Raw genomic sequence first — 27,015 nt, 5'->3', positions numbered from 1 at the left:
CGATGAGAATGTGTATAGATTACCAGCAGCTAAACAAGGTTACAAACAAGAATAAGTATCCATTGCCGAGGATTAATGATTTGTTTGATCAGCTTCAGGGTGTCAAGGTATTTTCGAAGATTGACTTGAGATCTGGCTACCATCAGTTGAGGATTAGGGCGTCTGATGTCCCTAAGACAGCTTTCCGCACTTGGTACGGGCATTATGAGTTCTTGGTGATATCATTTAGGGTGACAAATGCCCCAACAGCTTTTATAGATTTGATGAACTGAGTGTTCAGGCCTTACTTGGATTCATTAGTAATAGTCTTCATTGATGATACTTTGATCTATTCCCACTGTTGGGAGGAGCATGAGCAGCATCTGAGAGTGGTCCTCCAGACTTTGAGGGATAGTTAGTTGTATGCCAAGTCTAATTTCTGGTTGAGTTCAGTTGCATTCTTGGGTCACGTTGTATCAGTAGGGGTATTCAGGTAGATCCAAAAAGATAGAGGCAGTTAAGAACTGGCCTAGACCAGCATCAGCTACAGAGATCCAGAGTTTCTTGGGTTTATAATGCTATTATCGTCTGTTTGTGGAGGGGTTTTCGTCTATTGCATCCCCGATGACCAGGTAGACCCAGAAGGGTGCCCATTTCAGGTGGTCACACGAGTGTGAGGTGAACTTTCAGAAGCTCAAGACAGCTTTGACTACGGCGCTAGTGTTGGTTTTGCCCACAAGTTCAGGGCCATATACAGTTTATTGTGATGCATCTCGTATTGGACTTGATGCGGTGTTGATGCAGGATGGCAGGGTCATTGCCTATGTTTCACGGCAGTTGAGGATTCATGAGAAGAACTATCCAATCTATGATTTGGAGTTAGCAGTCATTGTTCACGCATTGAAGATTTGGAGGCATTATCTATATGGTGTGTCATGTGAGGTGTTCACGGATCACAAGAGTTTGCAGTACTTGTTCAAGCAAAAGGAGCTAAATTTGAGGCAGAGAAGGTGGTTGGAGCTATTGAAAGACTATGATATCACCATCTCATATCATCCGAGAAAGGCCAATGTGTTGGCCAATGCTATGAGTAAGAAGTCAGCCAGTATGGGCGGTCTTGCTTATATTCCGGTCGGTGAGAGATCGCTTGTTTTGGATGTTTAGGCTTTGGCCAACCAGTTCGTGAGGTTGGATGTTTCTGAGCCCAACCATGTGTTAACTTATACAGTCGCTCGTTCTTCATTATTGGAGCGTATCCAAGATCGATAGTATGATGAACTTTATTCGTGTGTTCTTAGGGACATGGTGCAGGACGGAGATGCCAAGCAGGTTACCTTAGGAGATGATGGAGTTTTGAGGCTGCAGGATTGAGTTTGTGTGCATAATGTGGATGGGATCCGGGAGTTGATTTTAGAGGAAGCCCATAGTTCCAGGTACTCTATTCATCCGGGCACCGCTAAGATGTATCAGGATTTGCGACAGCATTATTGGTGGAGGAGAATAAAGAAGGACATTGTTGCATATGTGGCGCGGTGTTTGAATTGTTAGCAGTTTAAGTACGAGCATCAGAGGCCTGGTGGTTTGTTCCAAAAGATTGAGATTCCTGAGTAGAAGTGGGAGCATATCACTATGAACTTCGTTGTTGGACTCCCACGGACTCAGAGGAAGTTCGATGCAGTATGGGTTATTGTTGATAGGCTGACCAAGTCAGCACATTTCATTCTGGTGGCAGTCTCCTATTCTTTCGAAAGGTTAGCTGAGATCTATATCCGGAAGATTGTTCGTCTTCATGGTGTGCCCGTGTCTATCATTTCGGACCGAGGTACGTAGTTTACCTCACATTTTTGGAGAGTAGTTCAGCGGGAGTTGGGCATGCAAGTTGAGTTGAGCACAGCGTTTCATCCTCAGACGGACCGGCAATCCGAGCGAACTATTCAGATTTAAGAGGATATTCTCCGAGCTTGTGTCATTGACTTTGAAGGCTTGTGGGATTAGTTCTTACCTTTAACGGAGTTTGCCTACAACAACAGCTACCAGTAGAGTATCCAGATGGCTCCTTATGAGGCTTTATATGGTAGGTGGTGTCGGTCACCGGTTGGATGGTTTGATCCAGGAGAGGCTCAGTTGTTGGGTACAGATCTAGTACAGGATGCCTTGGACAAGGTCATGATCATTCAGGATAGGCTTCATATAGCTCAGTCTAGGAAAAAGAGTTATGTCAACCGTAAGGTTCGTGATTTGGCATTCATGGCCGGTGAGCGGGTATTGCTTCGGGTGTCGCCTATGAAGGGCGTGATGAGATTAGGCAAGCTTAGCCCTAGGTTCATTGGCCCGTTTGAGATTCTTGATCAAGTGGGAGAGGTGGCTTACATACTTGCGTTGCCGTTGAGTTTATCAGTCGTGCACCAGTGTTTCATGTGTTCATACTTCGGAAGTATCACGGTGATCCATCCCATGTGTTAGATTTCAGCACTGTCCAGTTGGACAATGACTTGTCCTATGAGAAAGAGCAGGTAGCTATTCTAGACCGGAAGGTTCATTAGTTGAGATCGAAGAGTTTCCCTTCTGTTCGTGTTCTGTGGAGAGGTCAGCCTGCTAAGGCATCGACCTGGGAGTCCGAGTCTGATATGTAGAACCGATATCCCCACCTTTTCCCCGACTCAAGTACTTTCTTCTTATGTCCGTTCGAGGACGAACGATTGTTTTAGAGGTGGAGGATATGATAACCCGAAAGGTCATCACTTGTTCTAGAAACAAATTTTGTGTTCCAAAGCCTTAAAACCTCCTTTTTACCATACCTCGATATGCATGTGTGGTCTGGACCTATATCGAGAAAGCCTTTCTTGTGAAAATATGATAAATAGAAATTTCTAGAGTTAAAATTTAATTGTGGTTGACTTTAGTCAACATTTTGAGCAAATGGACTCGGATATGTGTTCCGACGATCCCGGGAGGTCCGCAATAAAATATGGGACTTGGGCGTATGCCCGGAAATGAATTTCGAGGTCTCAAGCCTTAGAAATCAATTTTTGAAAGAAATTGTTCTGTAGAGTTATTTATGAAATAAAGAAAAGAATTAATATTTGATACCATTGGTATCGGGCCCGTATTTTGGTTCCAGAGCCCGGTACAAACTTGTTAAAGTATTTAAATGATAATTGTGAAATTTGGTGAAAATGGAGTTTATTTGACGTGATTTGGACCTTCGGTCGAAGAGTTATGAATTTTAAAGTGTTTTTGATGAAAGTGATGAGTTTTGAAGTTTAATTCATAGTTTTACATGTTATTTTCATGATTTGGTTGCAAGTCTGTATTATGTTTTTAGATTGGTGTGCATGCTTGGTTTGGAGCCCCGAGGGCTCGGGTGAGTTTTGAATAGGCCACAGAGTGGAAATTTAACCTTGGATGTTGCAGGTTTTTAGCTGGTAAGTTTCAGGTCTGCAGGCTTCACATTTGCGAAGCCTGGCTCGCAAATGCGAGTAGACCATCGCAAATGTGAGAGAAGCGAAGAGGGCCAGAAATGCCCCCCCCCCCCCCGTCGCAAATGCAACAATCCCATCGCAAAAGCGACTTCGTAATTGCAATTTCGCAAATGCGATAGCAGACTTCTGAAGGGTTCGCAATTGCAAACCCTGGTCGCAATTGCAGCATCTGCGACCTGCAAATTCATAACTTAGCCGAAAATCTTTCATTTTCAAACCCTTTCAAAACCAAAACACTCTTGGTAATTTTTCAAAGACAAGTACTCTTCCAAACCGATAGTAAGTCATTTCTAACTTGTTCTTTTCTCATGATTTCAACTCTAAATCAAAGGTTTTCATGGGGGGAATTGGGTGTTTTGGGTAGAACCTAGGTTTTTCAAATTTTTGGGATTTGGACCTCGATTTGAGGTTCGATTACAAAATAAATTATATATTTGGGTTCGTGGGGGAATGGGTAATCGGGTTTTTGTGCAAACCTCGGGTTTTGACCATGTGGGTCCGGGGGCAATTTTTGACTTTTTGGGAAAAACTTTAGAAAACCTATTTTCATGCATTGGAATGGATTCATTTAGCATTTATTGATATAGTTAAGTAACTTGTAGCTAGATACGAGCGAATTGGTGGTGGAATTAAGAGGTAAAGCGATAGTTGAGACTTGAATTGTGTTCGTGGCATCGAGGTAAGTGTTTGGTCTAACCTTATCTTGAAGGATTAGGAGTTGTGTCCTATTTGCTACGTGTTATTTGTTGAGTACGACGTATAGGCATGGTGACGCGTATCTATATGTTGGTATTAAGTATGCCCGTGAGTCTCCGTTTGTATTGTTCATGCCTTATGTGATGATTTCTATTATTGAGCAAAGCTTGTGGAAGTAATAGTGATATTTGAACATTGAGGAGCGTTGGCTCAAGTTGTATAATGAATTGTGGAGATATAATTAGCAATTGAACTTCATAGAGCATTGACTCAAGTTGTGAAGTGAGTTGTGAAGTAAAAATAAAAAAGAGAAGAGAATTATTATATTGTCTCCCTTGCCGGGATGTTATTGCTTTTAATGCTATCTTCCTTGCCGGGATGTTGATGCTTTTGATATTGTTCACTTGCCGGGATTTGATTGTTGACCTATTGTTCCCTTGCCGGGATTTTATTGTAATTTTATTTATTTCCTTGCCTTATTGCTTGCGATTGTTGTTTGGGTAAGGAAGAGTATTAAAATACGAAGGGTGATGCCTTGTATTATTTTGGCGAGAGAGTGTTAAAGCACGAGGGGTGATGCCATGTATGATTTTGTGAGGAAGAGTGTAAAGCACGAAGGGTGATGCCGTGTCGCACGATGTACAATTCCATGCTGATTATATTGATTTTATGGTAAGGACGAGAGTAAAAGCACGAAGGGTGATGCCGTGCAGATTATATTGATTCTTATGGTGAGGACGAGAGTAAAAGCACGAAGGGTGATGTCGTGCACTTGTTTGATTTCTGATTCTTGTTGATAATTGAGTTATGGTGTTCCTTATATTTACCTATTGTCTTTCTGTTATCATTCGATGTATCCTCGCAGCATGTTTTCCCCCTCCCATTCTTAACTATAAATTCCTACTTTTATTTTCTGTTGTATATGATTTAACTGCACATGTTTATTTGGTAGTCTGGTCCTAGCCTCGTCACTACTTCGCCAAGGTTAGCCTAGGCACTTACCAGCACATGGGGTCGGTTGTGCTGATACTACACTCTGCAATCTATGCAGATACCGGTGTAGCAGCTTTTGGACCTTAGCTTGGGGTGGCTGCCTTCAGTCCATACGGAGATCCAAGGTAGTCCTGCAGACCCTGGCGTCTCCCTCTATCCTTTCATCCTATTTCATTTATGTATTTCAAAAACAGTGTTCTATTTAATTTTCAGTTTGTAGTATTCCTAGACCGTCTGTTAAGTTGTGACACCAGTTCTGGGTAGTCTTTGTTTAAGAAATTATATTGGAGATATTTAAATGGTTTTATTTGTTTCTTCTGCTTGTTTAAATTCCGCGGTTTATAAAATGTTGGTTCATAATTGTTAAAGGATTTAAAATGGGAAAAAAGTAATTTGTTCAAACGGTTGGCTTGCCTAGCTTTCATTAGTAGGCGCCATCACGACTTCCGAGGGCAGAAAATCCAGATCGTGGCAGAACTTGAATATCTTTTGAAATTTCAAATTGATGAACTTAAATATCTAAACAAATATTATTATAGGTGTATAACAGTATAATAGCCAATTGCTATAACATATCAAAAAAGGGGGACAAAATAAGATTGTTATAGAGATGTTTGACTGTATTCACATTAGTTTAAGCATCCATCGACTAGTATAGTTGTTTTATTAGACATCATTTGTCTTTATGAAGAATAAGATGCCCAAATCTCATTATTATCTCATTATTAAGATATTGTCTTTAAACCTGAATGTTGAGTAACTAAAATAATTTAAATTCTTAACATTTGAATGTATATAGTTTCTCTTTATTTGAAAATTAATCAATATTAAGTTCAAATAAAATTATTATAAAATTTTAGGGAAAATGCATAAGTACCCCCAACCTATGATCGAAGTCCAATTATACACTTTTTCTTTTCAGGGGTCCTATTACCCCCTGAACTATTTTAAAATGAAACGATTACACCCTTGAAAGGCCACAACCTCATCATTATGCAAGAAGAATATAATCATAAATTGTGGATTTACTGTTAATATGATGGACTTGCTGATTAAAGTTCTGCAAAATTTGGCTAGAAAAAATGGATTTCGGTGGTCAGTAAACTTTCTGGCGAGGGACTTCCTTCACAACCTAGTTATTTTTCTTGCAAATTTATGGACCGATAATAGGAATATTTTCTACAACTATGAATTTCGTAGATTTGTTATTTCTCAAATCATTTAGAATGAATATGCAATTACTAAGTTATTTAAATAATTTTTGTCTTCTTAAAAAGCTAGTTACACTATCTTCAACTTGGTGCTTCAATGGTGTTTTGGTGACTTACTGTTGATTTTGAAATTTGGGGGTTGTGATAGTGTCGGAGAAATTTGGGGGTTGCGACGCGATGGTGGCATCAGCCATGTTGCTAGTCGGGTGGAGGAAGAAAAGAAATTAAAAAAGAGATAGAAACGGAAAAGAAAAGAAAAACTAAAACCTGTATATATTTAATAAAAGGCATATTAAAAATAAAATTTCAATATATTTTTGTTGCTAACTCTCTTAAAGAGAGCGAAATATACTCACTTTGCCACTTAAACATTTAGGGAGATAATAATTTCATTTTAAAATAGTTCGGCGAGGGGGGAAGGGGGTAGTAGGACCCCAAAAAGGAAAAATGTATCTTTGGAACTTCGGTCATAGGTTGGGGATGGGGTACCAATGCAATGTTTGAAAAAATATTAATTTATATGTCGTGGTAAAAACTGTTTGTTTGATGAATTACACACTAAAAGTTAGCTATTATGAGGTGGTGATGTTTGTGGTTGACGATGATGGCTGATGGTAATGGTTGTGCTGTAATATCTAGTGCGGTGGTTTGTAGAGGTGGCTGGTAGTGGTGTTTAACAAAAAATATGATTCTTTGGTCAAAGCTAAAGACAAATAGAAATTCGGGCTACTGATAATCAGGAGACGAAAAAGAAATAATATACTTTTTGAGAATGACAAATAAGCAGTAAATAGGTTTGTATTCCAATGTATTGTTGATGATATCCTCTGTCCTTACAATGACGAGACCTCCTCCTTTTATAGTTGATTCTAAGTAAAGGAGTAATACCTTAGTCTTAATGAGACAATTATGAGCAATAAATGACATTAAATAAGACGTTACACAATCATTCCTATTTAATACCAATTCTCTAACGTATTGGATATTTAATATTGAATTTGGACTCCTTTTCGTCATCATATCCATGTCTTCAATGCCTTCTGATCTCTTGGCTTTAAATGACCTAAATAGGTACGAAGCTTGTATATTCGAATTACCTCTCGTGCCTATTTGGCTTTACTTTCCCCGTATCTGTTGTCACTCGTGCCTCTTAACTGATCATCATGTTTTGACCATTCCTCGTGTCATGCCACGTCACCCTCAATGTAAATTCAGTTTTTTCCCAATACAGATAGTCCCCCCACTTTCCATTTATTTATCAATTAAATATCTGGGAAGTGGATCTTCATAAAAAGGGAATTTTTGCCGTAATTAATTCTATGACAGTACTGACGCTTCAATTGTCTCTTCTAATTAATGCTTTGCATACGTGTCACCTTTTATTTAATGCTCTACACACGTGTCACTTTCTGATTGGTTCTGCAATTTTGCGCCCTTTTTTCAAGGCTTCTTTATTCCCACTATTCACGAAGTGATAGTTGCCTTTATTATAGGCTTTCCATCATTACACTTCTAAGTTTGACGGTTGTCATTATAAACATATTTAACCCTCTTTCTTTTGTCTTCTTCTTCATAGATCTTCAACAAGCAATTTATTATTCACTTTTGCTTTTTCTCCCCTTTAGTTCATCCTTCTTCAACAATGTCATCTCCAAACCCTAACCCTAGAAAAGTTTCAATTCTAGATCACTTCCCCAATGCCCCCGTAAGACATAGGAGAGGCAGAGGAGGTAGGCTTCGGAGCTTGAGCCTAGGATCCACTCGTGGTGGTTCATCTGGTTCTGCTTCTTCTTCTTTTGGTATTAAGAGTTCTATCTCAAAGACCCCTTCTTCTAAAGGTAAAGAATTTTCTGAACCTACTCAGGAACCTTTAGTTGAAGAAATCGTACCCAATGATTTATCTTTTGGGAATGATAGAAGATCTGTCCAAGAACAAGTTAAAAATTAGAAAAAACTGACACCTATCCTTCTTTAATAACTGAACTTGTGATTTCCACTGTTAGAAAAGATTGTAATTGGAGAGATAATCTTCGTATGATGATTCCTGCCCCAAACCAGAGAATTTCTTCTTTCAGAATTGGATTCTCTTTCGTTTATACTTATCCCTTTACTTTGGGATTTAATCCTGCCATTGACATAGTTATACTTGAATTTTGCCGCTTTTTTCAAAATTTGCTTAGCACAAGTAGGTCCTCTTGTTTGGAGAGTTGTGGCTTGCTTGAGGTATTTGTCTAGCAAAGCCAATGTTAATTTTACCTTTTCCCATCTTATTCACCTATACCACCCCAAATTATTCTGCCATAGAGTTTTTACCTTGACCGCTAGAAGCAAGAAGGTTTTGGTAAACCCCGAAGATGACAAGGATCGAGGGTGGTATTGTCGTTACGTTGTTGTACGTATGGTGGATTTGTTGGGTGAAACAAACATTCCCTTCCCTGAGAAGTGGAATTTTGCACGTAAGTTTTTCTTTTTCTTACCGTATCTATTTTTTAAGAATTTTGATTTCTTTTCTAATCTCGTCTCTTTTTAGCTTTTTGTAGAAACTATGGGAGATGTGGAACACGTTCCTAACTTTCGTGGTTGGGTAGATTCAATTTTGAATATTGCGCCTATGGAGGCGAGAACTTGGAAATCAATTTCTCTTTTGAATGGTTGGAAAGTGAAGACCCATGGTATGTATTTCCTTATGCTTTGCCGTATATTGAATTCTTTCTTATTTTAATTCTTTATCCCTCTTTTTATCAGGATTTGGTATCAGGGGTATGACAGCTGAGGTAGCTGTTGCCATTCGAGCATCTTCAACCGCTTCACTTGATTTGGAAAAGACTCAGGCCATGCTACCAAAAAGAAAAGTTGTAGAAGAAAGTTCTGAGAATGAGGAAGAAGAGAATAGCTCTTTGATAGCTAGGCCAAGAGCCAGGATACACGTCATTGATGGAGATGAAGTTGAAGATACTCCTGCTCGGGCCTCTATCTCCGAGCCTGTTCAAATATTTTATGATGAGGATACCACTCCAAGAGGCTCTAATGAATAAATTCGACGTCTCTTTGTTAGTGTTTTTGAGAGTGGAGAGTTTGGACCAGTTCTTGATGAAACTCCCTTCTCTTCTTCTATTCCTTCTATTCGTTTGACAACCACGAGTATTTCTTTGCCTATTTTATCGACTCCTGTTTCCTTACCTGTTTTGGTTCCCATATTTGCTCCTACTGTCCCTGCTTTGACTCTTACAGCTCCCATTGTTTTTGCCTCTTCTACTACTACTCCTTCCATTGTTCCCCCTCCCTCTGTTCAGCATACAGAGGCGGGTTCTAGCAGCAGAGGCACGACTATGAGAAGTGTTACTCTTGAAGTTCCTGCCAATCATAGCCTTTTGAGAAAGACTGGTGGAGCTGATGTTTGGCTCGAACCTCTAATCGGAGATATTGAGAAGAAGAAGAAGATGGAGAGCCACAGTTGCTTGACTCTGATGAATGACATAGTTCATTCTACCTTGACGGTACTTCTCTTTTAACTTACAAGTTTTTTTTTATATCTCTCTATATTCTCACATTTTATGCCTTTCCCTTGTAGGCTAATCTTATTGGTACTGAGTTAATGGGAAGAATCTCCACTCTAGAGAAAAAGGATCGAGAGTCTGCGAAGGCTATCTCTGAGGCTAGGAGAATAGCCAAGGAAACCCAGCTTGAGGCAGCAAACTGGAAGGAGCAGTTTGAGAATGCTCAGGGGACCATAGAGGAGTTGTAAGAAAGTAGAAATCACTTGGAGCAGCAAAAGCGTGGTTTGACTTCTGAGCTAGCAATTGCCAAGGCTTCTTCAAGCCAATTTGAAAAAGACAAGGAGATTTTGGAGTGCTCATTTTCAGAACAATTATCAAAGTCCAGTGAAGAAATTAGAGAGCTTAAGACACTTGTGGAGAAGAAAGAAGAATATGCAGGGGAGTTAGTGCAAAGCTTGACTCAAGCTCAGGCTGACTTAAGGATCTCCTCTGACGAGATACGTGCTTTGAAGAGTTCCCATGCCTCCCTTGAAGCTTCCCTTGATTTCCACTTAGCTGAACACCAGATATTGAAGAACGATCTTGCTATGTGGGAAAGGGAGTATGGACTTCTTGAGGAGAACTTCAACATAGAGGTAAGTTGGGCTTTTCTAAAATCTCGATGTGATGCTTTGATGGAAGCTACTCAAGAAAACTTTGATTTGCAATCTGAATTAGCCAAAGTCTTAGACACTATTGAAAAAAGCCAACAACCATTTGATACTCCTTCTCCTGCACTTGGAACTCCTGGGGCAGAAGAGATTTTAAATGAAGAAGTGGCTACTGCGGCAATTGGAGTTGCAATTCCGGCTCCCGAGGGTGAAACTTCTATGACACAGTCCATGGAAGCTGAAGCTCCCGTGACTCTTGCTTCCCTCGGTGATTTTAACACTCCAGGCCCAGCTGAAACCGCTCCTATTGCTACTCCCTTAGAAGTTGTTACCGTGCCTGTGACTGCCCCTGAAAATGAGATTGCAACTTCTGATGTTCCAACCCCTTCAGTGACTAGTTGAATGTATTTCAAACTTTACTGTTTTTTTTTTTATTAATTGGTGGTGTTATCCCTTGGCAACTTTAAGGGATTTTTTGATGAAGTCCCCAGTTATCATAATGGGGCATTTGTAAGAAAAACAAATATTTTGCTGACTAAGTTTGTACTTAGTCTTTTATATTAAGAAGTCTTATCGGTACTTCTGTATATTCTATTCTTGCCTATTTATCTAGGACTTATAGAATAGCTTATCATTTTTATCCTTTGAAAATGCTTTATGATTCTTCTCATGGATTATCAACATGAGGCTTATAAAAGAGGGCCCTTTTATTTTATCGACACTTAATGAAGAAGACGTCTCAACTTCATAATGGTGTTATAATACGATGAAAGAAATAGGAATACACATGTTTTGTATGAAATAACTTTGACAAGTTTTTATTCATGAACTTTAACAAGTATTTTGACTATTACATGTATTAAAATACATCTATAACTTTCTCGTAACTGTTTTTCTTGTAACAGATTTTTACATAATATAAAATAAACAAGATTTTTCTTCATAACCTGTTTCAGTACATAGTCATGACCCTATCTTTATATATTAGGAAGGGTTTGAGAGGTGATTTCGTTTATGAGTTTAAGAGATGACTCTGTTGTTCTCATGGGAAAAACATTATGATGAATGTCTTGTGTTTGTTGAACACGATGATGAATGCTGAAGACTTCGTAACTTTTTCTCAACACTTGTCTTTTTGTGGCCGACTTTTGTTCGATATTCGTATCTGTTTTTCTACACATATCTGTGTATAATATGTAGTCCCCCAAGTATTTGAGCGGTGAAGTATGAAGCCTCAAGCACTTGTTTATTTCTTTCAATTTGGTCCTTTTCCTGAAACAGAAAAATATACGGGACTCGGAGGTGCGATTATAGATGAAGACTGCCTAACTCATGTGTATTTCCATCAGATTAATTGTAACCCTGGGCTGGGAATTTTAGAATACTCCATTTTGCCTTGCAGGTCGTGACTTATCATTTGGCACGAGTTAGGGTTTTTGCCTAGCATCTAAAATCGTTAGTAAAACTTTAATAATTCAAAAGAAAAATTTTAACATGGTGATACCTGACCGTGGGTACTTTCTCAGAAGTAATATCTCTTTAAATGGATGGCATTCCAATGTGAGGGTAAAACTTTGCCGTCCATTGTCTCCAACTCGTATGCTCCTTTTCCCGCAATGTCACGAACTCTGTATAGTCCTTCCCACATTGGACTTAGCTTTCCTAAATTAGCAGCCTTTGCAGATTGGAACACCTTTTTAAGCACGAAGTCCCCAATTTTGAAAAATCTTAGGCGTGCTTTCCTATTGTAATATCGTTCAATTACTTGCTTTTGTGCTGCCATTCTTATCAATGCAGCTTCTCTTCTTCCTTCAAGCAAATCAAGGTTGACCCGCATCTCTTCATCATTAGATTCCTCCGTTGCCTGAACATACCGTGTGCTCGGTTCACCTATTTCAACTGGAATTAAGGCTTCCGCACCATAAACCATTGAAAATGGTGTTTCTCCAGTGCTTGTTTTTGTCATTGTACGATAAGCCCATAGTACTCCAGGTAATATCTCAGGCCAATTACCTTTTGAATCCTGTATCCTCTTCTTCAAGTTGTTGATAATGACTTTGTTTGTGGATTCCGCTTGTCCATTACCCACTAGATGGTATGGCGTAGATGTTATCCTTTTAATCTGCCAACTTTGAAGAAATTCTGTGATTTAAGATCCTATGAATTGTGGTCCATTGTCAGAAACGATCTCCTTTGGTGCTCCAAAGCGGCATACTATATTTCGCCATATGAAGTCTTTAACTTCCTTCTCTCGTACCTGTTTAAATGCTCCTACTTCTACCCATTTAGTGAAATAATCTGTGAGTACAAGTAGAAACTTTACCTGACCCTTTGCTTGTGATAGTGGACCTACGATATCCATTCCCCATTTTATAAAGGCCCACGGGGCTATAACAGGGTGTAGTAACTCAGCTGGTCTGTGCATATTATTGTCGTATCTTTGACATTTATCACATTTGGACACGAAACGGTTTGCCTCCTCTTCCATCTTAGGCCAATAATATCCTGCTCAAATCAATGTTCTTACCAGTGACCTTCCCCCTGCGTGATTTCCACAATGTCCTTCGTGCACTTCCCTCATCACATATTCTGTTTGAGAGGGTCCGAAACACCTTGCTAGTGGTTTACCAAACATCTTTCGATAAAGATTTCCTTGATATAAACAATATCGAGCGACTTTTTTGCGAAGCGCGTGAGCCTTTACTTTGTCATTAGGCACGGTTTTGTGTTGTAAAAAAGCAATAATTTCATTTCTCCAATCCCATGTTAAATGATTAAAATTTACATCATTCTTATCAGGTTCGAGAACTGAATGAAATAAATGTATGACTGAAGCATTTGCGTCATTTGCTACGTTAGCTGCAGATGCGAGATTAGCTAAAGCATCTGCCTCCACATTCTCATCTCTTGGGTTCTGTATTACCTTCCAAGTTTGGAATTGCTTTATTAGTTCCCGTACCCTTTCGAGATATTCTTGCATTCAAGTTTCCCTGGCTGTATAAGTCCCCAGCATTTGATTGACCACGAGTTGAGAATCACTCTTGATTATAATTTGTGTTATGTTGAGTTCTCTTGCCAATTCTAAACCTGCAATTACAGCCTCGTACTCTGCTTTATTGTTAGTTATAGAATGACATTTTATAGCTTGCTTAATAGTTTCACCCGTAGGTGGTATGAGAACTATACCCAGACCTGCTCCTTTTATATTAGATGAACCATCAGTGAATAAAACCCAAGTCCCCGAGTTTGCACCATTAAAAACTTGTAATTCTTTTTCTGCTTCTAAATGCATCCCTGACTAAAATCAGCCACGAAATCAGCTAGTCCATTTTGCTAATCTTCACTTAGTTCTATAGTCCATTTTGCTAATCTTCCTGACAGTTCATGTTTATGCAAAATATTTCGAAGCGGAAAAGCAGTAACTACAACAATGAGATGGCATTGAAAATAAGGTCTTAATTTTCTAGATGTCATGATCAAAGCTAATGTTAACTTTTCTAGTTGTGGGTATCGTGTTTCAGCATCTAGTAAGGACTTACTTACATAATAAATAGGAGATTGTTTACCTTGGTCCTCACGGACTAAAACATCACTTACCGCAACTTCAGACACAGCCAGATAGATGAGAAGTTTTTCTCCCACCTTTGGTTTTGCCAATAACGGTGGTTTTGACAAATAAGCTTTCAAATTTCTAAGGGCTTGTTGACAATCTTCATTACATTCAAAATGATCTTGCTTTTTGAGTGCAGAGAAAAACTTAAAATACTTTTCTGAAAATTTGGAAATAAATCTCCCCAAAGCTGCAATTCTTCTCGTTAATCTTTGAACTTCCTTTTTATTAGTAAGGATATTAGGGATTTCTTCTATTGCTTTGATCTGAGAAGGATTTACCTCAATACCACGGTTAGAAATAAGAAAACCCAAAAACTTACCTGATGCAACTCCAAATGCACATTTTTTGGGTTGAGTTTCATATTAAACTTTCGCAAAATTTCAAATGTAACAGATAGATGAGAAATATGATCATGAGACTGCTAGGTTTTGACGAGCATATCGTCTATATATACCTCCATTATCTTTCCTAAATGTTCTTGGAACATTTTGGTGACCAACCTTTGATAGGTTGCCCCAGCATTTTTGAGACCAAAGGGCATTACTTTATAACAGTAAGTCCCCCTGTCTGTGATGAAAGAAGTTTTTTCTTCATCACTAGGGTCCATTTTAATTTGGTTGTACCCTGAATATGCATCTAAAAAACTTAAAAGTTCATGGCCTGCAGTTGCATCAATTAATTGATCTATATGTGGTAAAGGAAAAGAATCCTTTGGACAAGCTTTATTAAGATCTGTATAATCTACACAGACTCGCCACTTACCATTTTTCTTAGGTACAACAACTGTGTTGGCTAACCAATTAGGGTACTTTACCTCGTGGATTGACCCAATTTTTAATAGCTTTTGGACCTCATCTTGAATCACCTAATTTTTGAAAGCCCCTTGTTTTCTTTTCTTTTGCTTTATTGGTGTAAAGGATGGGTCTTCGTTTAATTTGTGAGTCATTACATCCGATGGTATCCCTGTCATGTAGCATGGGACCAAGCAAAACAGTCAACGTTAGATTTTAGATATTCAATTAACATACTTCGCATGTTTGAGTTTAAATTATCTCCAACATAAACTTTTCGTTCAGGCCACTGCTCAAATAATATCACAGCCTCGAGTTCTTCGATGGTTGTTTTGATATTTTCATTCTCCCCAGGTTCTTGAATTGTATCAGCTCGAGTCTAAATCTGTTTTCTCTCGCTTAGTTGAGGTTTGATTACTGACACCTTCAACTGTTTCCTGTAATTGCTATTTTTCTTTGTTTACGGTGCTCGTATCTGTTACAGCGTTGATACTCTTGGCTATTTGCTGATCCCCTCGAATTTGACAAATCCCCCACGATGATGGAAATTTAATAACTTGATGTAGAGTTGATGGAACAGCATCCATATCATGGATCCAAGGCCTCCCCATGATCATATTGTAGGCCATTTCCATATCAACTACCTGAAATTTAGTTTCTTTAACAACACCTGCAGCAAAAGTTGTTAGAATTACCTCTCCTTTTGTTACCACACTTGAATTGTCGAAGCCTGACAAGGTATGCGCCTTGGGTATCATTTTGTCTTCAGCTTGCATTTCACGTAATACCCTTAGTAGTATAATATTTACGGAACTCCCTGGATCAATCAAAACTCGTTTTACATTAGTATCATGTACAAGTAAAGATATTACCAGTGCGTCATTATGTGGGGTTATCACTCCTTCGGTATCTGCATCATCGAATGAAATACTTTCATTTTCTAAAACCTGTCGTACCTGTTTCCCGTGTGTAATTGTTACTTTAGAAACCTTGTTGGAAGCTGTGTAGGTTATGCCGTGAATATCTTCTCCCCCACTTATCACATTCACTGTTCTCTTGGGTGAAGGAGGCTTTGGTAGCTCTTGCCTATTTTTCATATAGGCTTGTTTACCTTTTTCACTAAATAACTCAGTGAGGTACCCTTGCTTCAATAGATGATCCACTTCACTCTGCAAGAATCTACATTCTGAAGTTTTGTGCCCGTGATCATTGTGGAATTAGCACCAATGATCTGGATTGCGTCTATTTGGATTTGACCGCATCTCTTTTGGCCATCGTACCTTATCTCTCATGCTTCTCAAAACAGCCACAAGCTCGGAGGTAGTGACATTAATGTTATATCCGTCAAACCTTACCTTTAAACTTTTGTCATCATCTCGTGACTCTTGTCTGTTCCGATCATTTCTGAATCTTGATGAAGAACCAGATTACCTGTTCCTCGATTTTTGATCATATTGCTGGCTATATTGTTTTGACTGTCAGTCTTTTCCTGCAGGTCCCATATATGGATCGTACCTATTTTTACCTGATCTTTTTTCGGTTTTTGATCTTCTGGAACCACCCCTTTCTACATGATGAAACCTAGGTACGGTATCTTCTTCAATTCGCAGCTTCGTACTATACCTGTTGTAAACATCATTCCACGTGGTTACAGGGAATTCTCGAAGGCTTTCTTTGAGTCTTCTCGTGGCTTCAGAACTTTTATCATTTAAATTACTTGCAAAAGCTATTGCAGCCCAGTTGTCAGGTACACGGGGTAGAGTCATTCTTTCACGCTGGAATCTATCAACAAAGTCTCTGAGCAACTCTGAATCCCCTTGTTTGATTTTGAAAATATCTTCCATTCTTTTCTCAACCTTTTGAGCTCCCGAGTGTGCTTTAATTAAAGAATCTGCAAGCTCAACAAAAGAATTTATAGAATTTTCAGATAAAAGAGAATACCAGGTTAATGCACCATTGGTGAGTGTTTCTCCAAATTTCTTGACCAGTGCTGATTCAATTTCTTGTTTGGTCAAGTCGTTGCCTTTCACACCTGTTGTAAATGCAGTCACGTGGTCACGTGGGTCTGTAGTACCATCATATTTCAAGATGTCAGGCATTTTGAACTTTTTCGGAATTGGAAGGGGAGCAGCACTTGGCTTCCAAGGTTGTTTTGAGTATTTATCCATGTCTACTCCTTTTATTATAGGCGAAACTCCAGGGATTTGCTTAATACGCTCATTTTGTTCCTTAATCTGTTTCTGCAAGGTTAGTACTAAATTTTGCAAATAGGAATTATTTGAATTACCTGGTCCCCTTTCCTGTGGGTCACTGGTGGTTCCTCCATTTCCGGAATTAACAAGACAAAAATGAGGATTCTCCCATGTATTATTATTAGGAGTTGGTGTGGGTGGTGCAGCAGGCAATCGACTAACTAGAGCCTGAAGAGCTTTGCCGACCTGTGCATCAATTAGCTTTTGTAAAGCTTCATTTGCACCTCCTTCAAAATGTTCAGATTGTTTTGTTGATCAGCACGGGATTCAGGAGCAGGAGTGCCTTCACGAGATTGACGTGGTAAATCTGGAGGGGAGGGAACCACGTCAATGTTCGGTAGGTCTCCTTGATTTTGATGGATTTGATTTTCATGGTTTCACAATGTGTTATCATTGTTATTATTGTTGTTGTTTGACATGTTGATAAAGACAAATAAAACGTAGCTTCAAAGAAAAGATTATCAGATTTCTGATAACGAAACCAATTTATTTAACCAAAAATATGATTCTTTGGTCAAAGCTAAAGACAAATAGAAATTCAGGCTACTGATAATCAGGAGACGAAAAAGAAATAATAGACTTTTTGAGAGTAACAAATAAGCAGTAAATAGGTTTGTATTCCAATGTATTGTTGATGATATTCTTTGTCCTTACAAATGACGAGACCTCCTCCTTTTATAGTTGATTCTAAGTAAAGGAGTAATACCTTAGTCTTAATGAGACAATTATGAGCAATAAATGACATTAAATAAGACGTTACACAATCATTCCTATTTAATACCAATTCTCTAACGTATTGGGTATTTAATATTGAATTTGGACTCCTTTTCGTCATCATATCCATGTCTTCAATGCCTTCTGATCTCTTGGCTTTAAATGACCTAAATAGGTACGAAGCTTGTATTATTCGAATTGCCTCTCGTGCCTATTTAGCTTTCCTTTCCCCGTATCTGTTGTCACTCGTGCCTCTTAACTGATCATCATGTTTTGACCATTCCTCGTGTCATGCCACATCACTTTTAATGTAAATTCAGTTTTTTCCCAATACAGATAGTCCCTCCACTTTTCATTTATTTATCAATTAAATATCTGGGAAGTGGATCTTCATAAAAAGGGAATTTTTGTCGTAATTAATTCTATGGCAGTACTGACGCTTCAATTGTCTCTTCTAATTAATGATTTGCATACGTGTCACCTTTTATTTAATGCTCTACACACGTGTCACTTTCTGATTGGTTCTGCAATTCTGCGCCCTTTTTTCAAGGCTTCTTTATTCCCACTATTCACGAAGTGATAGTTGCCTTTATTATAGGCTTTCCATCATTACACTTCTAAGTTTGACGGTTGTCATTATAAACATATTTAACCCTCTTTCTTTTGTCTTCTTCTTCATAGATCTTCAACAAGCAATTTATTATTCACTTTTGCTTTTTCTCCCCTTTAGTTCATCCTTCTTCAACAATGTCATCTCCAAACCCTAACCCTAGAAAAGTTCCAATTCTAGATCACTTCCCCAATGCCCCCGTAAGACATAGGAGAGGCAGAGGAGGTAGGCTTCGGAGCTTGATCCTAGGATCCACTCGTGGTGGTTCATCTGGTTCTGCTTCTTCTTCTTCTGGTATTAGGAGTTCTATCCCAAAGACCCCTTCTTCTAAAGGTAAAGAACTTTCTGAACCTACTCAGGAACCTTTAGTTGAAGAAATCGTACCCAATAATTTATCTTTTGGGAATGATAGAAGATCTCTCCAGGAACAAGTTAAAAATTTAGAAAAAGCTGACACATATCATTCTTTAATAACTGAACTTGTGATTCCCACTGTTAGGAAAGATTGTAATTGGAGAGATAATCTTCGTATGATGATTCCTGCCCCAAACCAGAGAATTTCTTCTTTCAGAATTGGATTCTCTTTCGTTTATACTTATCCCTTTACTTTGGGATTTAATCCTGCCATTGACCTAGTTATACTTGAATTTTGCCGCTTTTTCAAAATTTGCTTAGCACAAGTAGGTCCTCTTGTTTGGAGAGCTGTGGCTTGCTTAAGGTATTTGTCTACCAAAGTCAATGTTAATTTTACCTTTTCCCATCTTATTTACCTATACCACCCCAAATTATTCCGCCATGGAGTTTTTACCTTGACTGCAAGAAGCAAGAAGGTTTTGGTAAACCCCGAAGATGACAAGGATCGAGGCTATTATTGTCGTTACGTTGATGTACGTACGGTGGATTTGTTGGGTGAAACAAACATTCCCTTCCCTGAGAAGTGGAATTTTGCACGTAAGTTTTTCTTTTTCTTACCGTATCTATTTTTTAAGAATTTTGATTTCTTTTCTAATCTCGTCTCTTTTTGGCTTTTTGTAGCAACCATGGGAGATGTGGAACATGTTCCTAACTTTCGTGGTTAGGTAGATTTAATTTTGAAGATTGCGCCTATAGAGGCGAGAACTTGGAAATCAATTTACAAATGCACGGAATACAATACTCAGATTGGCCAAATATAGCCAAATTTATTTACCGACCCCTTTGAGCATGGAATACAAAAAGGCATCAAAAGGAAAAAGTAACAGAAAAGATAGTGACATGATAAATGCAGTAAAATAAATTAGTATTGTTGCTAAAACTGCTGCCGATTTGAGGGAAATCAAACGAACGGTTTTATCGGTTCTTAAATGGTGCGACTTTTGGACATGAAACGTTGCATTGTTGCTTTAAGGAGGTGATTTGTGGACTTGTTAATTAATATTTTTAATTTAAATAACCAAAAAGTCGGGGGAAAACCCAAAAATTCAAGAAAAAAGATAAATAAGAATCCTAGCTTTAGAGAGATGTCAAATTACCTCTTCCATCCCCACCTTTATATATAGATATAGATTTGTTTTGGTTTCCCACCCAGTGCTCTGCAATGGAGCTCGACTATATCTGAATTCGTACGGTCCCATTCGAGGGGTAGCACTCCCTTCAAGGATTTTTTTCATACCCAATGCTCGAACCCGAGACTTCTGATTAAGGGAAGAGCAGTCCTATCAATCTATATATAAATCTATATATAAATATAAAGTTGGTTGTCATTGAAGGTTAATTTTATTGGATTTGGATTGTTTAATTTTTAAAGATATTATTAGAGTTGTTTCAAAATTAGTATTTTGAGGGGAATTTCGGTTGAGCTGAATTTTCTTGTAAGGAAATAGAAAATAGGCTTCACTCAGGTCTAATTTCACAAGAAATAGAAAGGAATATTAAATAGTTTCTTATTTTCCTCTTTTTCTTTTTCCTTTCCCATATCTTTCTCTTACTTGATTTTTTATTTAGTGAGCGAAGCTTTTGTCTCTATAAAAAAAAGTGAGTAATGCGTAGTTATAGTAAAATTTTTTGGTGAATGGAATGTAAAGAATTTAAAATATATTTATCATGCACTTCTATTAGTAGTAGCTAGAAGACAGAAAAAGATTTTATTGGTATTACAATATTGTGATAAAATTCTATCTTTTTTTAGTGTAATAAAGAACAATAGAAGAGTGAAATTCAAAACTACAACATGAATGTTTTTTGTTCGATTCTATCTTAACACGGAAATTTGGCATTGTTTGTTCTTTTATTTTTTTGTACTTTAATTATTTTAAAAAAACTTTGAGAATTTTGGGATAAAAAAAAAATCACATCTTACATCACGTGTATACAAATTAGGGTTCAAATAAAATAAAGAAAATCAAAATTACAACATGAATTATTTTAGTTCAATTCTCTTTGAACATGCAAATTTGGCATTCTTTGTTTTTATATTTTTTTCCTACTTTGATTAATTCGTTTTTCTACTTTGATTAACTTTGTTTTTCTTTTGTAGATCTTATATTACATGTATAAAAATTAAATTTCAGATAAAAGAAATAAAACTAAATATCCACCTAAAAATCATTTACTCAAAAGCATATAAATTTATTTATAAGAATATATATAATAGAATTACTATTTGAGAAATTCAACCAAATATATCTGCTACAATAAGTTTCTAGAAGCGGTTAATATTCTAAAAGTAGTAGAAGATAATTTCATCTGCCTTATATTATCCTAAAATTAAAAGAACTAAAGTAAAATATTAATAGAAAACTCTAATCGAAATCTAAGCCATTTTACCTGGAGCATTTTTTAGAGCAAATTGATGAGTAAAATATTCAAATTAAATTAACTATTAAACGATATGTAATAATAAAAGAAACTCTACTTTTTCTTTCCTCTTATTAAACTTTTGATTTTCCTTTTTTTGTTTTGGTAATTGACAATTTTTCTTTATTTTCTCTCCAATCAATAGATTTTTTTTCTTTTGTTATTGTGATGACCCAAAATGTTATCACTTGTTTTAAAATAAAACTTATGTATTCTGAGGCCTTGAAAATCTCATTTAGAGTCACCTCGATTTACGTGCACAGTCCGGGCGCGTAGCCGGAAAGCTTAAACAAGATAATCTGTGAAAAATGATAAGTTTTGATTATAAAATGAGCTAATTTGACTTCGGTCAGCGTTTTGGATAAACGGACCCGGACCCGTAATTTGACGGTCCCGGAGGGTCCGTAGAAAAATATGGGACTTGGGCATATGCCCGAAATCGAATTCCGAGGTCCCAAGCCCGAAATCGAATTCCGAAATTGAAAAATTCAGGCACTTGGGTTTTAAAGTTGCAAAGACTCCAATTGACGTGAATCTTGCATTAGCAAAGAACAAAGGCCAAAACATATAACAATTGGATTATGCTCGTGTGTTGGGTTGCTTAATGTACATCATGAATTGTACACGACCAGATATAGCTTGTACTATAAGTAAATTGAGTCGATATACGAGCAATCCAGGTCAATCTCATTGAATGGCCATGAAACGAGTTTTGGGGTATTTAGTACATACCCAGGACTTTGCTTTGCACTACAGTAAATATCATGCGGTCATTGAGAGATACTGTGATGCAAATTGGATCACCAGATCAACTGATTCCAAGTCCACAAGTGGATATGTATTCACTATTAGTGGAGGAGCGGTATCTTGGAAGTCGTCCAAACAAATTTGTATTGCTCGCTCTACAATGGAGGCTGAATTCATAGCCTTAGATAAAGCTAGTGAAGAAGCTGAATGGCTCCAGAATTTCTTGAAAGATATTCCATTTTTGGCCAAACCGTTGGCACCACTATGCATACATTGCGATAGTCAAGCGACAATTGGAAGGGTTGGGAGCGTTATGTATAACAGTAAATCTCGTCATAAACGACGAAGACATAAAACCGTTAGGCAATTACTCTCTAGAGGAATTATCACGACTGATTATGTAAAGTCAAGTGATAATGTGTCGGATCCACTTACAAAAGGCCTAACTAGAGAGGTAGTTGGATCATCAAGGGAAATGGGATTGTGGCCGAGAACAAGCCATAGTGGCGGTAACTCTACCTAGAAGACTGTAGATCCCAAGATCTAGGTTCAAGGAGATTAAACAAAATCTTTAATGACGGTTCAACATTGTCAACTAAACTTTTGGTCCATTCTCGTGATGAGACAATGTTCAGTACTAAGGATAAAGTATTAAGGTTTTTTAATGATTTCTAAATTTGATACGGGATATATCAAATAGTGTATCTAAGAGATGATACGTTTAGGAATCACCTATGTAAGTGTGAAGTGTTAGCCGCTTCAAGGAGAACTTTGTAAGGCCAATTCTCTACGCACTTATGAAACCAGGCGGTATCATGGCTGAAATGAACACACCAATGAAAACCAAAGACGATTAAGGGTTGGTTGTGTGACTTATGGTTGTCTAGATATACACCCAAAGTTCGACGGTTCAAAGATATCAAATCTACCGATTGACCGAGTATATCCGACGTAAGTTCACTACGAAAAGTTTAAAGGGAAACCTACTTATCCAGATGCAATTAATCCTTGCTTGCGAATCACACAGTTTTTCATGCATATTTTCGTGATATAGCCATTCCCCATTCATGTGGGGGATTGTTGGGATTTTAAGTATATGATATGCTTAAAATAAGGTGAATGAAAAATGGAGGGAAATGAAATTTTAAGTGAAATTTTAAGTTTTCCCCTTTGGCAAAGGAACATTGTCCCATATTGGAAGAGGAAGAGGTTTTTTATGGGTATATAAGCAATTGATCTTCTTCTAGCTCTTAAAGAGTTGAGAAGCAGGCCGCTCGCTCGGCTCGGCTTCGGCTTCGGATTTGGATTTGGTCAAATGATTGATTGATTAATTTTTTAGACCAAATTTATTTGTTAATAGTAAAATATTAACAAAAATGTTATTAAATATTTGTTTTAATAACAGAATATTAATATTAAAATAAATATTAATATTAAATTCAATCCGTTTTTCAGTTGTGTAACTGAAAATTAAACTACACTCTTCAATTTTTCCTCTTTATTTTCCCTCTTTATTGTTGAGTAAATAGCCATTTATGTTATGGCATTTATGATGTGACCGTTTTGCATAAACAGTCATTCTGAAGAGTTGCACCTCTTTAGATTTCAGCCCAAACTTTGGCTATAAATACAAGATTATTCTGCTCAGAATTTCCATACGATTTTCTGAGTTTCTCCTCCTTCTTCTGCATACTTTTAACATCAAATAAAGCAATAGTAAGTGTGATTTGCTACCGAACTTTGTGTTCGCTGAAACACTGGGGTTTGAAGGACCACTACACCAGTGTATAATTCATTCTATCCTGAGAGGAAATAATCCACAACCTTGGGTACTAGGAGGGGATTAAATTACTTAAGGAAATAATGTGAATTCAGTAGGCTCGGATTAAAATTTTGTTTCTGTTTTTCATTTCTGTTTATGTTCGTTTATATTTTCCAGAATTATTTTCTAAATACAGTTTACTAACAATGACACCGGGTTCTAGGAGTTCTTACTGATTGTTTGTTATTATAGATCACGTAATTATCATTATTTACCCTATAAATTCTATTTTATGTTGTTTAATTATTGGAAATTAGGAATTTAAAAGTAATAAAATGGGTAATCTAATTGATAAATTAATATTGGATTGCCTGACAGCAGTGTTGAGCGTCATTACGATCTGTAGTGGATTTTGAATCATGACATTTACCATTTTTTAGCCACTATAATGAAAACACATGCATCTTAATTCCGCAGAAATCCAACATAAAATTAATATTGGATTACCTGACAGCAGTGTTGAGCGCCATTACGACCTGTAGTGGATTTTGAATCGTGACATTTACCATTTTTTAGCCACTATAATGAAAACACATGTATCTTAATTCCGCAGAAATCCAACATAAAAAGTATTTTAGATAAGAATCTGTACCAAAGTCCAAAACTAATGTACAAAAATCTTGAAACTTTTCATATAAAAATGGCAAATTAGAATACGAAAAATCCTATAGGTTTTTTACAGTAGAGATGAAGGAAAAAATCCTGATTAAATAGCCAACGACCCTCCCTCTCAAATTTTACAGTAGGGAAATTGCCATTATTATCAAATTAGAAGAAGGGGGAGTGGAGCTTTTCCTCTTTGTAATTTTACTAACTAAATCCCATGATAAAAATCCTCTCTCTCTCTCTCTCTCTGTAGAAGAAATGGAGGAGAAAAGCAGCTGCGACGGTGTTCACGAATTCAAGCTGCTGCTCTCATGTCCTTCTGGGCTCTAGTTGTTTTTTTTGAGCCGAGGGTCTCCTGGAAACAGCCTCCGAAGTGGGGGTAAGGTGTGCGTACATATTACCCTTCCCAGACCCCACTTGTGGGATTATACTGCGTCGTTCTTGTTGCTCTCATGTCCTTCTGGTCTATCTCCTTCACAGGTTACTTACGTACTTACTTTGCTCATTCTCTGTTTTCTCTCTTCGCTTTCTACATTTTTATTATTCTCATTTTTTGTAATCTGAATGTGCTTTGGGTAAAAGGTGTCAGTTGTTTTCAATGAAGCATACGACAGGATTCCCCATCCCGACCCTTTTTTGGAGCAGTCCATTTTCGAGGTTTTGTTTCTAATTCTCTTCCTTTTAGCAATTTGAGGTCAAGTACTTTAAATGACAATCTTGTAATTAGAAATGTTTAGAGAACATTTGAAAAAATCATAGTCTGAGAAAAAATGTTTGATTTCTAAATAGTAATGGTTTTGTGTAAAATGAAGCAGAATTAATATTATGCAAATACCGCTGTTTCTTTTGTGGATTGTGAGAATCACACTTGATTAAAAAGACCAAATACCAAACTCTAATTTTTTAGGTAATTGTCGTTATGTTTAGGCTGATAGATCAAAAGGCTATGATTATTCACTTGAGGCAAAACCGGTATTTGTGCTGAATCTTTTCATTGGCGTAACTTGTTTTCATGTTGTTAGGAATGGGAAGCAAGAGAGCGACTTTCATCAATTTACAATAGGCCGAAGTTTAGGGTATGCTGCACTCTTCTTCCATTGCATTTATCATTCAATTTTTATATTGAAACATAGATAGTTTGGCTATATCTGTTCAGTCTAGAATTTTGACAATGTAGTGTTGTCACTTTGATGGCCACAGTTGCAGCTCCATTACTTTTAAGAGAGTTTAGTTAGTCATTTATAGTTTATCAGATACACCCAAATATGATATATGCATTTTTGTATTATTTCCTTCTCAAAAAAAATGTTAAATATACTGATACTTTTACAGTATGGAGGATACACTTTCGATGTAGGAAATGATCCCAAGCAACAGCCTCATGTTTCCCTTTAGCTTGGTCTGACAGATTATAGGTTCTTCTCTATCTTGTGTCTTCTTTCTTCCTGCCTTCCTTTATTCTACATGTTTTTCCATTTAATGTGCATGTAATGGAAAACATATATCCGTCCAGTGCAATTTGGATAGGCTAATGTTACTATCCCAAACTTATATCAGCATGTCGAAATGGTAAATTATAAATGAATTGTTCTTTATTTGTGTCGCTAGAATCTTGGGTGAAATACGAGAATTTGTGTATACCTGCAATGTGCCGTCAACACTGTAATTTTGCCATGCATTTACCCGAAAGGAAGAGCAAAAATAGGGAACAAAATAGAAAATACAAATAAAATATTCTTACACTTGGACTTTTCTGCTCAGGGATTTTGTGGGGACAAATTTAAGTCCTATTTGGGAAAGATATCTTGTTCCATCTGAAGGTAAACTTCCATGAAATACAATTGTTTATTGAGTTGCTTCTTCCTAAGGTAACGACTGTTCCCTGCACATCTCTAATGTATCTGCTACCCTAAACTGCAATCTATTTCTTAGTATTTCTTTTAGTTTCCTTTTCTATACTCTTTCGCTTTCCAACATAAGGCCTGCAGCTAAGTTGATATCTTATGAATTCTAAGAGGGCTATGTTACAAGGTTCTTATGTGATACAGAACTGCATATTGTTGAAGTTTGGCAAAATGCCAAAGTCCCACATTGGTTGGGAGTTAAGTTTAGAGGGGATTTTTCCCCTATAAAAGAAGGCCTAATGTTTAGGATTTAGACACACCTCTCATTTGCCTTCTCATCTGTTTAAGGCATTTGTATCTTCTCTTTTTAGTATTATTTCACTTGTATTTTTGGAGTGAAATAAAATATTGGTTGTGTCCGAGGAGTAGGCAAAATTAGCCGAACCTCGTAAATTCTGGTGTTCCACTTTATTGTTGTTTTATTGTCTTATTTATTATTTGGTGGCTGTCATAATTTTTGGTATAGTAGTTGTGACTTATTCACACTCTATACATTTGGCTTCCGCAACAATTGGTATCAGAGCCAAGGTACTGTCTAAGTATGCTCTGTGGTTGCAGCATAGTCTGATCTTCCACATCAGAAAAGATTTATCTTGGTAACTGAGTCAAGGTT

The 27,015-nt window shown here is 37.3% G+C and overlaps 1 pseudogene; it reads left to right on the top strand.

The window, feature by feature from the left end:
• Window positions 1-10,739: 10,739 nt before the first annotated feature.
• Window positions 10,740-27,015, top strand: part of LOC107763674 (nudix hydrolase 9-like) — a 33,710-nt pseudogene continuing 17,434 nt past the window's right edge.

Source organism: Nicotiana tabacum, chromosome 9, assembly GCF_000715075.1.
Source record: "Nicotiana tabacum cultivar K326 chromosome 9, ASM71507v2, whole genome shotgun sequence".
In the NCBI taxonomy this organism is placed as follows: Eukaryota; Viridiplantae; Streptophyta; class Magnoliopsida; order Solanales; family Solanaceae; genus Nicotiana; species Nicotiana tabacum.
The sequence above is the reverse complement of the archived record's forward strand: the minus strand, read 5'-3'. Positions and strand labels throughout refer to the sequence as shown.